Source organism: Monodelphis domestica, chromosome 8 (genome assembly GCF_027887165.1).
Source record: "Monodelphis domestica isolate mMonDom1 chromosome 8, mMonDom1.pri, whole genome shotgun sequence".
NCBI classification, from domain to species: Eukaryota; Metazoa; Chordata; class Mammalia; order Didelphimorphia; family Didelphidae; genus Monodelphis; species Monodelphis domestica.
In genome coordinates, this window is record NC_077234.1 from 223,414,167 (window position 1) to 223,427,704 (window position 13,538).

The window sequence follows — 13,538 nt, forward strand, 5'->3', positions numbered from 1 at the left end:
TATGTACTTTTAGCTAGAAGGTATTTAGAGTTATAAGATAGTTATATTTAAATGATCCATTGAGGAGACAGGTCTCCCAAAGGATCGCAGGGAGAATTGTTTCAAGGAAATTCATCCACTCCCCCTCCTGAGTAGCTTGACCTTTCCATCAAACATTCCTGACATAACACAGTTGCACCAGGTTTGAGTCCCTCTATGTGTTGTACGTCAATAAAAGTCAAGGGTTTGGGCTTGAGAGGAGGAAGAACCGAGAAGAGAATGAAGAAGGAAGAAGTTGGGAACAGAGCAGATAGGTAAAGGAGGAAGGAGGAAGAGACATGCAGGCTAGGGACCATGTGGTCAGGTTACTTATAGGAATGATTGTCTATCCTTCTTAATAAACATTATAAAATATAAATCTGGGTAGAGATATTATTCAATTCTTACACTAGTTGTATGACTTTGAGCAAGTCACTTTAATTCTCTCAGCCTTTGTATTCCTATCTATAAAATGGAGATAACAATAGCACTTATCTTCTAGATTTGTTGTGATCTTCTAGAGTTGTTGTGAAGATGAGATTTGTAAAATACTTAGCTAAGTGTTTTATTTACATTTCTACACATATCTAAAATATATAAATACATAAATGTGAGATATTATTATTGTGAAAGAGATAAATACTGAAGGAAATACAAGGACTGGATTTGCAGTGTTATCTCATGCAAAAGGGAGATAGAACTCTGGCTGCCAATGGGGGATGGGACTGGAACCTCCAACTAAGAAAAGCAGGAGCTGAGCAGTTGGAAAGTCAGCTTTTTCCCTTTTGAACTGAAGAGGAAGGAGCAATTCTCATTGACCTTATCTAGCTACAAAATCCCTCACTGAATAGAAAAATATCCAGACTAATCATTTGTCGTCATAGTGGTTGGATAGAGCCTTTTACCCTTTGGGGAAGGAAATAGCCTATCCATCAGAAGATTTCCTTCAGAAGCTATATCTCTGTGCCAAGAAATACATCATCTTGAACATATAAAGATTCTAAGATTGTCTGGGACTTAGCCCCTATACTTGAGCTTCAAACCCCTGAAGAAACTATAGGGAGAAGATAGTTCAGGGACTTCCTCTTCCCTCTTTCCTAACCTATTATACCAAACCCCTTCTCTAATAAATTGATATTTCAACTTACTAAGGCACCAGATATCTTCAATGTATTAAAGGGATCATAGATACAATCAGCTAAAGAAGAAAACAGGAACAGAGATTGAAGGGGATTTTCTCTTACCCTTCAGCTCTGGTCAGATCCATCTCCATTTTCTCTAGACAGCTCTTCCTGGGAGGGAAGTGGTGTTTCTCTTTATCTATTCCCTCCCTCTTAGTTACCTGTCAAACTTTGGTTCCTGATTCCCTGCTAATACAGTTTCCAAGACCCTCATTTTGTTGATGATGAAACTGAAACCCAGAAAGAGGACATGAATTCCTTTAGATCACACCTTCAGTAGACAGAGACATTTTTCAAAACCAAATATTTTTACTCAAAATTCAATATGCTTTCTACAATCCTTTTCAGATTTCATTGCCAACAGAAATCACCTGGACTCTAAATACTAATAATCCTCATAATTATAGAATCATTAAAATTCAAATAGAAATACTTCCCCTAATCTGTTTTTTTTTCAAATTACAGAAACATCTTACTTCTCCACAGGTCACTTATATGGTGACTTCAGTTAATCACTGAACAGGAAGTAGTAAAAAAAATCCAAGATGGTCTAACATTAAAATAATAGAATCCATAGTTCCACTCTCAAATGTAATTATTACACATTTTAGATGTAACTTGATGAAATTGGGCAGTTTTTCCCTGCTTCACAAGAGATGAAAAATAATTAGAATCAGAATCAAAAAACTCAGAAACAATAAGAAAAGAGTACATAGAACCTTAAGATTGAAAGGAAAGGCAAGAACTAGAGAGCAGAAATGCTTACTGAGGACTGGTAGAAAGAAAATAGCAAATAAGCAAATAATAATCATAGGTTTTCTCCTATGTGCCAGGCACTTTGATCCTAGGCAAAGAAATCAAATGAATCTATAGGAATCTGGTAGGAAAACTCAAACCCATGTTCTCAAGGTACAGGCTTTGATATCATCAATCCATTCAGGAACTTCTGAACCACATAAAACTGGCTCTTTGAAAGGAATTATCTTTTGGTATTCACCACTCCCCAGGTGGGCAAATCAATCATTTGAAAAATCTTTCTTAAGTTCCTATTATGTGCCAGACATTGTGCTAAGCACTGGGGATACAAAAAGAGACAAGTCTCTGTACTCCGGTAGCTTACAATTGTAGGAGAAAGATAACATGAAAACAAATTTCTATAAAGCAAATAATATAAATAATGGAAAATAAGAAGGAAAACACTGGAATTAAAATGTGTGCATGTCTTCCCATAACAGGTGGGGTTTTAGTTGGAACTGAAGAGGTCAGTAATCATAATGGAGGGGGAACATTTCAGACTTGGGCAACAATCAGAGAGAATGCTGAGAATCTAGAGAAAGAGTATCTTGGTGGTGAAAAAGGCAGGAAGTCATTGTTACTGGATTTAAGAGTATTTGTCAAGGAGAAAAAAGCTAAAGGACTGGAAAAAGAGGAGGAGGATAGGATATGAAGTGCTTTGAAAGCCAGAACATTTTGTATTTGCTCCTGGAATCCACTAGAGTTTACAGAGTGTGGAGTGATAGGATTTATGCTTTAGCAAAATCATGTTAGTGACTGAATGGAAGATGGATTGGAATTGGGGAGAAACTTAAGGCAAGCAGACCCACAACAGATTATTGCAGTAATGGCAGCTTGAGGTGATAAGGTCCTGTTCAAGAGTGGTTACAGTGTCAAAGGAGAGAAGGAGGCATATTTCAGACATATTCTAAAGGTGATATCAACAGCAAAAATGAGAGATAGTGAGGAATCCAGGATGATTCCTAGGTTGTGGACCTCAGTGACTAGGAAGATGGTATGGCTTTCAACAATAGTGTTCTATTTTATATACTTCAACCAGTGAAGCATTGGCAAGCTCTTTCAACTCAAACTTGTACTTAAAAAAGTGTTTCCTCCTAATGCGAACATGAATTCTCTTCAGCTCAGGGAACTCTAAAGCTCATGAAGGAGGCTCTTTCTGGGCATCACAGACCAGACCATATAATTCTTCTTTCACTAGGATTCTACTCAGTCCAGTAATAACAGAGGTAATAACAAAGAGCTCCAGGTGACTCTCAGAGCATGGAAAAACAGCCTAACTAGCTCTTCTTAAACAAAAATAATAGTTATCTTTTCCATTACAAATCACAGGTGGGAGAGATCAAAAAAGAAGGTACAGTTTGAAGAAATGCTGAAGCTCCCTTAGAGCTTCTGCAACAAAGACCTAGAAAGAGTACCAGACTGAGCTGTGATCAGGAAATCCAATTAAAAATGATGATAAATCATTTTAGAACCCATGCTAAGACAGACAGATCTATAGGCATAGAGGATAAGATCTAGAAAAGTATCATACAAAGCCTTCTAGAATAGTGAGTGAACTGGGGCTGCCACTATTTATTAGTGCATAAAAAAGTGTTAGGTCTAGCAAAGATGAGTCTGACACTATACGGGAAAGAGGAACAAAACAAAATCAGGAAACTATATTGTTAATATCTCAAAGATTTGTTGCAGATGCAGTATAAACTAAGACTCCTATTTGGAAGTCTTATATGTCTGCATTGGAGCAAGGAACAATCATCGCCCAAGACTGTGTACAGAGAAAAGAACAGAGAAAGAAGCAAACAGCAACTGAATGGTTCTAACTCAGGAGCAAGGTCTCAGATTCAGACCTTGACTCAGTCTGAGACCTGCAGCTGAGAAATCAGGCCAGGGAGCTTAAATCAAGGACGATCCAAAAGTTCTGTTGCCCTGAACCTAGACAACTATCCAGTTGGGGATGGTGGCTGGGGCCAGCACCTATTGGTCTCTTAAAACAGTTCCAACAAAGCTGAATTTTGTGGTTTAATGTTTTATCCTTCTATCAAGGTCCTTCAATCTCTTTACCACACAGAGCCTCAGCCTGTCTCCTGTGTATTTCAGTGACTTAAATCAGAATGCCCTGGAAGTAGGTGACTCACCTTTCACTTCTTAAGTGAAGCACGGCAACCTATCAAATTTCTACTATGAAATAAAAAGGGCTTCTTATATCATACCATGCTCTCCAAATATTTATGCCTTTTTTTTTTGTTTTTCCCTCTTAAGTCTTTAAACTTTATAGAAATGAATGACTATAATGACTTGCCCATCTGGGTTTTCAACATAGTCCTCTCTCTCATTTTGTCTTTGAAACTGTGTTTCTTAGGTTTACATTTTTCCGGTTTTTAGTAAATAAAAATTACCTCTCTTCCCTTTGAAAACATCAAATTGTTACATACAAATGAGGCATCATTCTATACAATTCACAAAGCAATTTAAGTCTTTATATTTGCTTCATAGGATTTTACATTTGCATCATTTTCTGTTCTATACTGTCAAATTCCTTCTAAAATTTGTTACATAATACATATATTACCAATTTTTATTAAACCAAAATTTTTCCTACTCTTTTTGAACATCAAATGTTTATCTGACAGCAGCAATATCTTAAATCCTTTACTAATTTCAGTCTTTTTTTTCTTTACAGAGAATTTTTCAAATACCTAATTGTTCCATATCAAAGGGCAATAAATGAAGAGTAACTATTATCCTTATTTCAGTGAGTATTTTCATTCCTCTACAAAGTAAAACTTTGAAGTATAAATATGTAACTAGCAAGTATATGGATATATTTTATATAATTAATAAAATTTACTTCAGATCTACACATTATTTTCTCAATACTACATATATATATATAAATATATAAAAATAAAAGTAAGGATTCATTTACAATTTTGTCAGCAAGTGGATGATTCAATATATGTGTAATACATGTGTAAAATTCTAATTTTGCTACAAATACAGAAGCAAACACAATTAGACTAATGTTCTATAACTAGTAAAACATACATGTCAATAAATGGCATAAAATACAAAGCCAAAGGCATTCAAACCTAAGTCCCAGATTAGCCATTATAGGATTGTATTTGGTTATATTAATAATCACCACTGTTGATTAACTGGCATCCCACATAATTCTAAAGACTGTCCTCATATGTCTACCCCCTAATATGAATATATGCATCCCTGTGTGTGTAATTTCTTAAGCTTAGTTTCTAAATCCCTAGATACTTTTTATCATTATATAACAAACTCTAAGCTCATTGATGGTTCATACTGTTATTACATTTCCCTATAGGCACACTTGGTTCAATCTTTACAACTGGTTTATCAAAATAAGATGAGACTGCTTTGGAATTCAATCTTCCATCATCCTTTGAACTTTAATCACTATAGCTGAAACTCAATTAGGGAGAAGAAAATTTAGGGGTGTGCTCAGCAGTTCTAAGTAAGCTAATTGTTAAATTTCAGTATTAGCATTTATGCCTCAGAAATGAGCAAATGCTAAGAATTAGGACTTGGTTTATTGTTTTGTTGAGTGTCTAAACTTAAAGTGATGGATAAAATGTTAAATAATGAGGATTAAGCTTCAAAGTTTGCCTTGCATTCATTTTTTCCCCAGAGAGCTGGTTCTTAAACAATTGTCAACTCACAACTGCATGAAATCCTCAGCTTGTCATTTTCTCTTTGCACTATATTACACTCAAAGCACAGGCTGCACTGAGTACTTACCAAACAGTCATGGAACCCCAAGAATCAATTTTAAACTACATTATATAAGTTTTAGTTACATCAGCAGGATAGGTAGAATGGAATTTCAAAGAGCAGTAGGGGAAGGTAAAGATTTAGCCATCAAAGAACAGATGGCAGAAAGGGAAGATATGCTTCAGATAAAACAAGAAACAAGGTGGTTTACATTGGACTTGTAGTTGATATATCAAGCTTGATTTCACATTTCCTTCTTAGTTGTGACATATTCATCTTAAATAACTGGTGGTAAGAAAGTTAAGCCAAAAATTCCATTATCATAGCCTCTTGAAGGTGGCACTAGAGTGGAAACTTCTAGAGCTGCCAATAAGTAGAAGTGATATGGGAGAGAATTCCAGGCATGGAAGAAAGCTTTTGTAAAATTACAGAGGTCGAATATGGAATGGTATTTACAGGAACCAGGAACCAGGACAGTTTGACTGATATATGATATTGATATACAATAACTGAAACATAAATGTAAAGACACAAGAGTTGTAGGGAGGCAGGGAATGCTGCTGACTAAGCCAACTCTAAAGACACAAAATTTGTTCTGCACTATTTATGCCAATTATAGAGTGACAAACTATCCTTGAATTGAAAGGATATTTGAAATACTAATGAAAGAAGGGTCCATACCAACTTGGTTATTCATAGGTTTTATTGTTTTGGATTTTTTTAGGATTAATCAGGTTAATGTGGGTTATTGGAGAGGCTTGCTCACAAGAAGCTACATGGCAGCAGGACAGAGTAATATGGTGGATCTCTGCCCCAACTCTAGGTCAGACCAGATCTTAAATAGAAATAGAATAAAGAAGGCATTGGGTCAGAAGTGAACTTGGGTTACATGTAATTTTTCCCCCATGGGATAATTGGAATTTCTTTTGCTATTTATATTTACTCAAAGTAGTTTACATTCTCTGTTGAGTCATAAGTCACATTCTCATTCTAGCTACTATTATATCAAATATCAACATTATATACATATAATATTATATATTATGACATATTATAATACTGTATGCTATACTATAATAAATATAATAAACATACATATAACATATACATACCAATATACATAATTAAAAGTCACAAACATCTTGAACAAATTTATTTCTGAGAATAAAAATAGATATTTATATATGACTAAAGTTTTCAAAGTCTTTTACAAATATTATTTCATGTAGGCTTGTTATTTGAGGCAACTGTGTTTGTGGCTCAGGAAATTTTTCTCCAAACTTCCATTGCCATTGTTGTTCCCATTCCAAGGAAACTACAAGTTCCAAAAGTTGCAGAAATATATTACAATGATAAGATTTTCTATCCATTTATGCATACTGAGAACTCAATAATCCTGCTTTTGCTTCCTTTCATTCTTAATATCAGAAGCATTGCCACAAAACTCAAATGCAACTATTTACTAAGAACAGGCAGTATTAGTTAAAATTCAACATTATTATCAGGACAGAGAAATGGGATTCTTGGTTATTTAGTACATATACACCAAACCCATACACACACATACACATAAATGTTGTAAGTCTTCAATTAATTAATTGAAGTAAAAATATTTTGTAGCTGCTATATACAAGACATAACACTATGCAGTGGGAATATGCAGAATACTGTCTATCCCCTGATGAAGTTTATAGTCTAGTAAAAACTAAGACCCATCCATAGAAAATTATATTCAGTGTCAGTTGGAATGCCCTAGAAATCTTCAAAATTACCATATCCAGATTTTTGAACAGATTAAACTTTTATCATACTTTACACAGTAGTCCCTCAATGATTTCAAAATGAGTGAATGGAGACAGCCCAAATTAGTGAAAAGTGAGAATTATGATATTTTTCAAAGGAGGTAGCTTTATTAGAAATACAAATTGTAAAACAAAGTCTCACTAATCCAACATCTCACTAAATTCTGACTTCAATACAAAGAAGATTGATTTAAAAGATTAAGTTTCTTGTCATGGTGTTATTCAAATTTTTATAATTGGATACTTCTTGTCTTTAGAGAGCTGCAAATTTTTGTTCCAATATCCCACACATGGCTCAGAAAGCCAAGTTCCTGCAAGGTGAGGACAGACTATGAAGGTAGGATGACACTGACACCACGAGAGAGTAGTTAGACGGCAGCATTTCATAAGATGTTTTATTTACAAACTATCTTCTTTGGAGAGTTAATAACTGTTGATCCTAGTTTTTAGATGCCTTTGGGCCAGATTTGTCAATAAGATCAATGCCAGTTCACTACATTTTTTGATCAGGTGGTCCTCTCCTTATATAAACCTGAACTCTGAACAGTTCCCCAACCTGTTACCTCTTCTGGTCTACTCAAACATCTCAGCTTCAATGTCTTAAGAAGATACAGAGAAATGTCATAAAGAAAATATTAATAGAATCATTAATTTAGAGTTCTAAGAGACATTAGAGATCTCCAAATCAAGCTTCTTTGTTTTACAAATAAGGAAAGTGGGACCCAAGGAATTTAAATTACTTGTCCATAATCACATAGCTCATTAATGACAGAACCAACCGTGACTTCTCAAAAGAGTCAGTCTAGTATCTGTTTCATGGAATAGAGTTTTAATATAACATTCAATATTTTTAAAATCAACTTCTCAGCACTTTTATGAAAATATATATGCTTTTCTCTCTTTAACCACAATCAAATGCTTCAAAAATGTTGGGAAATGCTAATCACTTTTTGTTGTTGTTCAGAATTTTTTCATTGTCTGATTCTTTGTGACCCCCGTTTCAGATTTTCTTGGCAAAGATAGAGGAGTGCTTTGCCATTTTCCTTCTCCAGCTCATTTTTAAAATGAGGATACTGATGCAAATAGGATTAAATGACTTAACCAGAATCACACAGCTACTAAGTATCTAAGGCCAGACTTGAATTCAGAGAAATTACTGTTTCTGATTCCAGTACCAGCACTCTATCCACTGTGCCTCCTCTGTCCATTTTGCACCCTATTTTCATTTATTTCTCCTAAAAACCTTCTTTGTGAAATTTCCAGAGAAAAAATATAAAACAAGAAATAGATTTGGTTTCAGATTCATAAACAATGTGCTACAGTACAATCTTTAATCTATATATGTATGTGTATACGCACACACATTACAACAAACATAAACAGGCTATCTCAAAGACAAGAATAACATCATCCTTATTCCACTCATTTTGGAGGAGTGTCTTTAATAACAGCCTGGTTTTCTCCCACAGGTTTTTCATTAATATACTACCATTATATGCCCAACATTTTACTGCTTTTGGTTGTATATTTACTTGTTTATGATGTGTCTTGATCATATTAATAATTAATTCTTTACTATGGGGGTTTCTTCACTGATAATATTCAACAATTTAAACTGATGAGTATATATTACTCCTCTGAGATGTGCATTGCCCTTTCCTTTTAAGGTATTTATAAAGCATTCCAGGTGCATGATCTATTGAAATGAATGAATCTGTGAACTACACAAATATCCACATAGAATCAATATTTATCTTCTCTAGAAGAGGTCACAAATTCGTTGGAACAGGTTAATAAAAAATCATGATTTCTCTGTTCTAAAAAAAAAAACAGCCCATCTTTTGCCATTCTTCCTTTCTGGTATATGATTCTATGATTCATAATTTTAAAGAAGTACTAATGTCAGGACTACCATTTTGGCCCTTGATAACATTATGTATTAGAGCATTCCCTGTGTGCATAAGTCTTGATTCCTCAATGAGATCATGAACTCTTTGGTCCTTTCTTAAACTTTTTTTTATGTGTGTAGCCAGGCATGGTGATACTAGATTCTGGGGGAGACTAAGGAAGGTGGATCCTTTGAGTTCTGGAGTTCTGATCTTCAACAAGGAAGAAGGAAAAGGAGAAGGAAGAAGAGCTACAATTTATATAGTGCTTTAAGGTTCACAAATATTTTACAATGTGAGAAATTTAAATTAATATACAATAACTCAAGTATTATACTTATAAGATTTATTAATGACAACTTGAAATAAAAAGCTAGAGTAAAACCTGCCTAACTCGACCTTGAGAGAAGAAGAGGAGAGTGGGAGGAGTCCCAGAAAGTTTTAAACAATAACATAAAGATGCACGTGAATGAAAGGAAAAGGATGCTGAGAAATACAAAAGGAATTCTGGAGAACATAGTCCTGGGGTTCGAGATTTTCCAACTATACAGCAAGCATTTTACACTTTATAAATGTTATCTTATTTAATCCTCACAACAATCCTGAGAGATAGGTAATGTTATGATTGCCTCCTTATAGAGAAGAAATCTAAAGCAGACAAAGATTAAATGACTTTCTTAGAAACACACAGTTATTTGTACCTAAAATCTGATTTGAACATGAACACATCTTCTTGATGTCAAACTCAGCTCTTATCCACTGTATCACCTAGCCATCTAAAATTATCTGATTTCCCACTGGACCTGACATTAATACAGTGAGCCCCTAAAAGTGAGGAGGGTGTTGAAGGACAGTATCATACTACCTGAGGAGAAACCAACCAGTCCAGGTCATAAATGGAGCCAGTCAAAGCTTCTATGCCTATCAACAGTAGGGTCAACTCATCAGTTGGCCACTTTATTTCCAGCTTGGACAAGCTGAAGAAAAAGTTCCAAAAATTGTCTATTTTATATACATGATGTGAAGACTGGATTTATCTATCTCCTGGTTGTAACAATAAAGATACTTCATTCTTCCTTTATTGTGAAGATTAAATCATAATCCTCTGATTGTAACAATGAAGGTACTTAGCTCTTCCTTTTTGGGGAAGATTGAATTGTAATCCACAATCTATTTTTAGATTTTAATCCCCCAAAAGGTGATAACTCAGTATTTTAAGTAGATCTACCCATTTTAACTACAAAATGGTGTTAAGTAACTACAAAAGGTGAACTAACCAAAAAAGGTGTTAAGTAACCCAAAAGGTATAATCTAACCAAAGAAGGTGTGAACTAAAGAGTGGGCAGTCCTGGAGAAAAGCATCTTCTGTGATTGGTAGAGGTGAAATTTAGGTGAGGTGATACAAGCGAAAAAGATCTTTAAAAAGAGGACCAGAGGCCAGAAGAGATTATATTCAATTCGATATTAGTTTCGAGGAGATCGAAGAACTCTCTGACTCGGAGGAGAGACTGGAAGACAGACACTTGAGGAGCAACCAGAAGACAGACACCCAGACTTCTTGTGATTTAGGTGGTCACCATTGGTGAGTGAAAGGCTGACTTAGTGATCCTGCTTTTCTGGAGGCATAAAGCCTCCAGGAAAGCCCCATCATCTTGAGACTCTTTTCCCTGATCAGGGCCTTAGTATTTCTACCTGGCTCAGAGGAAGCCGGAGTTTCTCTCTCTCTCTCTCTCTCTCTCTCTCTCTCTCTCTCTCTCTCTCTCTCTCTCTCTCTCTCTCTCTCTCTCTCTCTCTCTCTCTCTCTCTCTCTCTCTCTCTCTCTCTCTCTCTCTCTCTCTCTCTCTCTCTCTCTCTCTCTCTCTCTCTCTCTCTCTTTCTCATTCCTTAATATCTTCCCTCTATTGTAAATAAACTACCATAAATTCCATTTACTTTAGTAATTCATTTTGGGATTTATGACCACCTAACTAATATATTTCAGTCTCAACTACAAAAAAATTTAACAATGGTCACAGAGAAAGTATTCAATCATCAAATATTCATAAGCATCTATCTTGCACCAGGCAATGTGAATGATGTTAGAGATACAAAGATAAAATAAAACAGTCTCTTCCATGAAGAAGGGTAACAATTCTAAATGCTACTGGGATAAGAGTGGGAGGAGATTCTCACCTTATCTCTAAAATAATAGTTACTAGTTCTATAATGTGAAAGAGGCATGAAGGAAGAGAGAATTTTCATGCATGCAAGACTGAAAGATGGGGACATCATCTGTCAGTCAAGGTGAACATTCCAAATAGAATGTTCCCAGGAAAGTCAGTTGGAGCCTAGCCAGGAGATGAACTGAGAGACTTCCTTGGCTTCTGACCAAAGCAGAGATTTCCTTGTCTTCTGACCAAAGGAGAGACTGGCTTCTTCTGACCTAGGCTGAGTCATTGGTGTGGCTGATGTTAGTGACTATTATATACTGGGCTGATTAGAAGAAGACAGAAGAAAATTAATTGTCCTTCATAACTCCCTGACATACTTTTGTGTCACTTTTTTGTGACAGGACTGACATTTCTCAAAATCCTTCTAATCTTCATTATAGACTAGGGATAACCCCATCCCTCTCACCTCATCTTCCATCCTTGTCCTGTTGTTCCCAATAAACCCCCTTACTTGAGAAAGGAAGAGAAAAGAGTTTTTCCTCATAAACCTCATAGTCCACTCAGGGAAGGAGGGGGGAGGGGCAAAGCTAAAGGCTTCAGAAGAGAGTGGTGAAGGGTGGTATAGAGGGAGGAGGAGGGTAGGAAAAATTTTAATCAATTAGCCATCTGGGGAACTGATAGATACCCTCAAGTATTCCCCTAGTATATCTCTCTCCATTACAACTAGGCACCTTGAGGTTTCCCCTAGTAGTAATATCTCCCTATTACAATTAGGCATCCTGAGGTTTCCCCTAGTATCTCTCTATCTCCAAGTATCTAATTTATTACAACTAGAAATATCCCCAGAGTATCCTTTCTAATATAATACCAATATGAGAAACAATGATATTGAAAAACTGTAGATAACATAAACCATTGTCAAATTTAAATAGTCAAAATAACAAGAGTTCCAAAAGTAATTAATGTATTGAACGTAATGTGGAGTAGTATAAAAGAAACCAGCCCTAGAACCAGGAAAACTGGGTTGAACTTCCACCTCCGAGATAGTTGTTTGACCCTTGGACAAATCACACAACCTTTCAAGAGTGCTCTAAGCAATTCTCTAAGGCTATCAGTTGCAGAGAAGTACTGATTTAGTACCTTAGTTTCCTCATTAGAAAAGTTCCCTATGCCAATGAAATCACAGGTTCCATCTCTAGTCCTATTTCATTAAATACTAAGCAAAACATCAATACGTTTCTTTACAAACATGAAAAAATAATTAATGGAATTCATATGGAAAATGCAACAGACAGGAATATTAAAGGAATTTTTAATATAGAATTAACATCCACCCACACATCTTACACAATTGCACACTTCTCTATTGGAGTACTTTTGCTTTCTGATTTTCAAATATATTATCTGTTGTACTAAACTCTGGATATAGGAGGTGAATAGAGAAATTGAATAATGGAACATAACTGAGATCCCATACATAAAAACAAGCACATACACTTTAATTTTTTTAATTTGCTTAACCCATAAACTTAAAGGTGTATAAAGGATTAATTATTTCATAAATGTAGTCAAGTATTTGGTTAGAAATATGGTGGGAAGTAGATTCATAACTAAATTAATTCATATTTTACCATGTACAGAAATGATAAAACCAAAATCTTACTTTTTCTTTCTCTAGCACATAGGTATTTTACATTCATTAGGCACTTAATAAGTCATTTAAATTCATCTGTTCATTCATTAATTTATAAAAATGAACTATCAAAATATGAAAAAAAATTGGAAGTATAAATTATTTTTTGTTTTTATTAAGCTTTTATTAAGGTACTATGCCAGGTTCTGGGACAAAGACAAAATTCCTAAACTTAAAAATCCTCCTCAAAATATCTTGTATTCTCTTACAAATGCCTTGATTTTTATTTTTCATCTCAGGTGAAATATGATACACAAAGTTGTAAGATGTAT